We start from the raw sequence: 6,456 nt of genomic DNA, 5'->3' as shown, positions 1-6,456 counted from the left end.
GAGAGAGAGAGAGAGAGAGAGAAAGAGAGAGAGAGAGAGAGAGAGAGAGAGAACATTCTAATGAATGGTAACCTCGGCATTTTGGGCAACTTATCTTGGCTTGTGTTCTCATGCATTTTTCTTGTTAGTGACTTTGTATGTGCAATATATTGACAAGTGTATATACTGAGCTTCCCTGCCATGCCTTTGCAAGTGTTCTATTGGTGTCAGTCTGCTGCATCCAGACATTATGTCATTGAGTGTTACTGGGCGGTCTCCGCATATGTGGCATAATGATCTGATTTCATATATCAGTACATTACTCAGGTAATTCCTAATCAGAAGGGTCTGAACCTGACCAGCAATGATATAGTCCTTCGAATTCTCATTTTAGACAACAGCATGACAGCTACGGATGAGTAATGGTTTGATCTACAGCAGGGCCATCTCTCATTCTAGCCTGCTGTCTTCCATGCAGCGGTATTTGCTCCCATATCTCCTAAATATATAAAAGGATGATTTGCTTGGCAACATTTTATGTTTGTTTTGCTTTGACTGTCGTAGTCACATTTTCTTTGGGTACTGGTTCTAATTACATATCTCGGAGGAACATTTTCGTGTTTTTCGTCACTGAGTGTAAATTATTGAGGTCTCATGTTTCAGAACCAGTTTAACATTCAGTCGTTTCGCTTGTTGCAAGCAGGCTGGCAGTCCAATAGTTGCAATTTTCAATGAGAGTTGAGACTGTATGAACCCTCGAGCGCCTTCTTTTCTCAGGAGATATATTCAGTCTGTATCTGTTTTTTGGTGATATTTACGATGCATTGTCATTAGATTTCGTATTCTGACAGAGGGTGAAAATGTATGTGATTATGTGCATGGTTAATGTGTTCATGGCTTCGATTTTCTTTCTGACGTTCAGCTCGGGATTCAGAATGCTTCTTATTCTTCGGTAGTACACGTTCCTTATCTTTTCTCTCATTAGTGTGTATTTAATCACATCTCCTTAACATATTCCCAGATACTTATAACTACTCTGAGGTTCTAATTATTTTATCTTCGCAGTGAATGTAGCCATGGCACATTTGTCTATCCCAAATTCCATTTTGAAATCATCAGTAAATTGTGTAGGATTGCTGGTTGTTAATCCTTTTTCGCGAAGAGTTTCAGGTCATCCATATAGAGGAGATAATTAACTGTTTTTCCATACACCCTGTTTCCATAATTTATTTTATTCAGGTGTTTACTAAGCAGAATAACAAAGGAACTAATGAGTCTCCTTGAAAGATTCCACGATTAACATTGAGTTGCTCAACATTTATATTTGTAGTGTCATCTTGAGAATTGAAATCCTTTCCCAGAGCTTCAAGACGTGAGATACAAAATCCATGATTACTGGTGGAAGTTTGAACATTTCCAAGCGTTTCTGTATCCGCTTTCGAAGACGACTATCAAAGGCCTTCTTATTGTATATCCAGGCCACTGAAAGATGTATTTTTCCTGTTGTGACAATCCTCATGACCATTTTGTTAATTAACAGTTGATTCCTTCTTCTACAAGACCCGCATTTACATACCTTTTGTTCGTGCGAAAAGCATATTTGCATTCAATAAGGAGAGATATAATGCATTTCTACATTGTTGTAAGGCACGTTATGGGATTTTAATTATAAAGATTATTTTGTTTCATAATTTTTTGCGAGCAAAAAGTGATTCCATTGACCAGCTATTCTGGAGTCACCTGCGGTTCTTTCATAATTGTGTTGCAGCAAAAAGTTAGTTTTTTTGTGTAAGTCTGTAAACACACTGAACCAGTAGTATGGAATCTTATCTATACCAGGACGCTTCTATTTACTGGGCTTTTTTAATGCATGGCATCTACATATAGCCTTTCCCGTATTTGCTGTTCTATAACCTCAGTGTCTTTTGTTGTCAAGTAACCCATGGCGCATCAGAGTTGTGCCCAAATTTTCCTTAAAAATTCAGTATTTCAGGCTCTGATGGTGCTTTTTCCGATATTCCTATAGAACTTCATTAGATTATTTTGAAACATGCTGTTATCTTTGAAGAACTTGGATAGTTTATCGAAGCAGCGTATATGCGCGGGCTTAGCCTGCACGTTTTGCTTCATCTTCACTACTTCAGCTGCGAAGTCCTTATGCTAATTAATCTGTTTCCTCTCTGTAAGGTATTTTAATTATATTTGAGAATAGAACTATGTTTTTGTATGTTACTGCACACCTGTTAAGAATGTAAGTCGAAGTATGTATGACCTTAACGTCCTAACACTCTCTGTCTACAGAACAAATGAAGAAACCGGATGGAACGCCAAATTCAAATACTATGCCAAAGCGGAGAAATGATGAAAATGACGTAGGGAAGGGGTGTATTGGCACAATTACTGTTGGTAAAGGCATGTTGGACGCAGTTACGACTTTTGTAAGAGGTAGTCATTCCCCTGACTTGAGTATATTCTACAATTACAAACTTATCTTCGACACGAGCATGAGGAGAAGCAAAAGAAAGTGAGAGCTGGTCGAAATGTTGGAACTCCAAACATCAGCAAAACAATTGCGAAGATGTTACAACGAAATGAAGCCCTTGTGAAGAACATACGGAAAGAATATATACAAGCGAATACAGCAAACACAAGGGTTGTTGCAGGAAATCGAAGTGCAAAACCAGGAGTAATTCTCAATTGCTGATACGCTACCATTGCATTGCAAGAATTAGGGAAAGAAGAGTAACAAGAACATGAACTTAGACAAAGGACATTCTCGATCCTTTTGTAAGCAAAGGTTTTATGACTTTGGATTGTTCGAGCACAACGTCCATGAATAATGGGTTGCATGTTGTTCAAAGATATCTAGTGTCCAAGTGTTACAAAACGAGGAAAGAAAGGAAGTAAAAGCTATCGCACAAGAGAACACATTTCGCTCATGCGTGACCAACATGTCAAGCGAATGATTAAAGTAAAAGGAGGGAAAAGTCTGAAGATTGTTTATATGGACGAAAGCTACATTCACAAGAACTTCCGTCGGCACAAGTTTTCATTGTACGAGCCAAATGATGAGCAACATCTTACAACTATTGGATGCCACAACGAACAACGATATTGTTTCATTGCTGCAACTATAGATGCCGATCATAATATTCCAGAAGATCAAGGATGAACAACAGGATGGATACCCTTGATATCTTTGAAGGGGGAAAAAAGCAAACGAAGGATTACCATGACTTATCTGATCACGAATATTTTCGTCAAATGGATGAGGCAGTTATTGCAGTCTTTGAAGGGGAGAAATATATTCATTGCTCTTATCGTGATGGACAATGCCAAGTACCATAAACGGCCACCCGAAAATACGTCGAGAAAGAACGACAAGGGAGAAATACTGCAAGAAGCGTATGCAAAATACGGAACGGGCTTTGATAGCAACGACACGAAAACATGTCATGGGATAAACAGCATCTGTATATCCAAGATAAGGTAATTGCTGTTATCGCAAGAATGGCTCAAAGTAGAGGACATGAAGTGATATTTTCACTACCTCATTACTCGGATTTTGCAACCAAGTGAGATTGACTGGGCTGTTGTAAAATGAGAGGTTGGTAGGCAGTACACAACCGACACTACATTCAAAGATGTACTTCATCGTTTGAAAGTGCTTTTAATCATATGAAAGCAAATACTGTACAAGAATGCATCGATAAAGGAAATAGGAATCTGAGAAGACTATGGGAAAACATCAAGTCTATGGAAGATGCTGATGATAAAAATAGAGATGATTCAGATGAGGATTTGAGTTCTAGTGGCTCCTCTGATGGCGACGAAAGCATTACTAAGGGTTGTGATAACGATTTTTAAAAATGCCAATTTTCTTTTCTTTCTTCTACAGTGAAAGTTTTTGTTACCAATATCATCGGAATAAAGATAATTGAATTGATGAATGAGAAGCTTCCACATCATTGCAACCATAGCAAACTGGTTTTACTATAGTCTGTGTGGGTTGGTGGTTAGAGAGGAAAAATAAAGACAAATTTCAAATATATCAAAAGTGATAAAAATATTCTTTCTTATTCATTTTATTTAGAAATATTAATTCAAATTTCAACTTTTTAAATTTTCGAGAAAATTCTTGATCATACCTTTGCCAGAACTGCGCGTATCATGCAACAACTGAAGCAGTGTTAAAGGTTTTTAACAAGTTTCATTAGTACCCTCGATGTTGTCACGAACTGTTAACATGACCCAATACATAGACAATGCATGTAATCCTGATGGATTCATTATCCCGTGTGCCTCTTGCGCACGTGGTTATTGATGTCTTTAACAAAACAGTGCTTATAGAGTTTACTCCAAATTATCAAAGAACTTTCTGTCTAGACTGTCAGACCAAGGAAGAGAGATCTGGAAATCATCCATAATTTCTGACATGAAGGCCCTCCAGAAAGTGTATTTAGACTGGACCATTATTAAGCGTACACAACATCCACTTTTTATAAGATTTGTGGGTAGATATTGTATCACTTGCATTGTTTAGCTGGTGGAATGCAGTAAACATCTAGTAGCATCGCTTTTGATCGAATAAATTATTCCTCTACACTTTTAGGCTAAGAATTTTTGCGGTTGTCTTGGACTCAGTACGTACTAGTGCATCATACTTCAACATTCCAAGACCTTCGAGCGTGTTGCCTTTCCCCAGATGCACCTCCTAACTAGTAGAACGTTTCCCCCTATAAAATCTGAAAAGGTATAAGCCTGAAACCAGTCAAATATTTCTTGGATTAAAACGCAATAGTCATGTGACGCTACCACTATAAGAGTGTATGCATTAACATCTAGTAAACAGTTTTGTGATACTCATACAAGGAACCGTTTGCTTTTGAAAGTGTTGACCGTGAAGTGATTTTTATCATACAGAGAGCACACAGCTGAATCGATCTCAACTATTTCTCACAGCATCCGTTATTCTTGAACATTCTTTGTACCAGTTGTCCAATAAAAATCTAATCCTTTTGTGATGAAAGGGAATTTTAGTGATAATAGCAACAATAAGAATGAGAAACAGATTTATAAAATAGATCTTCCTCTTTTATTTTTTCGTGAATATCAGCAATCTCAGATGATTTGTTTCACGTATGCGTTGAGTCACTTGTTGTGCAATGCAACTGGCGCCGATACATTTGTTGATAACCACAATTTGGACGTTGAGATTTGTCCTGCAAATGATCAGACGGAGATGAGCATGTGACAAAGAAATGAAGGAGCAGAAATACAAATCGCTGTTAAATACATATACTTTTGAACCAAATGCAAAGGAAACAGCCAGTATTGCCGCTAAACCGGTGAAAGTGTTTGTTATCAATATCATCAGAATAAAGAGAGTTGAATTGATGAATGAGAAGCTTCCACATCATTGCAACCATAGCAAACTGGTTTTACTATAGTCTGTGTAGGTTGGTGGTTAGAGAGGAAAAATAAAGACAAATTTCAAATATATCAAAAGTGATAAAAATATTCTTTCTTATTCATTTTATTTAGAAATGTTAATTCAAATTTCAACTTTTTAAATTTTTGAGAAAACATTAAAAACATCTAATATTGCAACTTTCTTTGTGTGGCCCATTACAAGATGCTGATTAAAATTTTGGTAATGATAGTGTTCTGAATTTTAATGATCAAACATTGATTTATCGAAATATTTTGACAGTTTTGCCAAACACTTCACAATCAATAAGAGATATTTAAGTGAGGTGTCAATTATTTCAAATTGCGAAAGAAATAAAAGAAATACAGATTGTATTTTAACAGTATTTTTTGATACATCTGATGCTTTCCCACTTATTTCAGGCATTGGCCACAAATAATCTTCGTGAGTTGCATATTTTATATGGAAGAAAAACTTTCTTGACATAAATCAAGTCTGAAAAATTGCACAAAAAATCACAAATAAATAATGAAATAATAAATAAATATTTTTTCTTTTACTTTTACTGTTTGAAATGAATGGTTGTATTAAAGCCAATTGGAAATTCACGTAGTTTATTTAAGTCTTTAAAAGAAGATCAGTATGCGTTTTTTGTTAGTTCAGAGTTTGTTTTTGTAATAAGTCGAAAATATAAATGAAATAATCATTGTCAAAAAAATTAATGTGAGTTTTCATAGAACCAATGAGGATGTAGGTTTCCTTGTTGTTATTAACATTCTTCAGACGCCAGCTCTTCTTAAACTGACTTATAAGTCTTTTGGACAGGTATTAAAAACAGTTATCACAACTTTTCGATTATTTAACATAGTCGCTGTGTATATGATAGGTGCATCACAATAAGTCTAACATTACAGTTTAGAGTTCTATATTTAAGAGATGAGGAATTATGTACATTATTTACATTCGACGGATATTTGTCCTCATCTTGTTTGTTGTTACCACAGCGTTTCGGCTGATATACACTCCAGCCTTCATCAGGTGTCTTG

The sequence above is a fragment of the Octopus bimaculoides genome, chromosome 18 (genome assembly GCF_001194135.2).
Source record: "Octopus bimaculoides isolate UCB-OBI-ISO-001 chromosome 18, ASM119413v2, whole genome shotgun sequence".
In the NCBI taxonomy this organism is placed as follows: domain Eukaryota; kingdom Metazoa; phylum Mollusca; class Cephalopoda; order Octopoda; family Octopodidae; genus Octopus; species Octopus bimaculoides.
The sequence above is the reverse complement of the archived record's forward strand: the minus strand, read 5'-3'. Positions refer to the sequence as shown.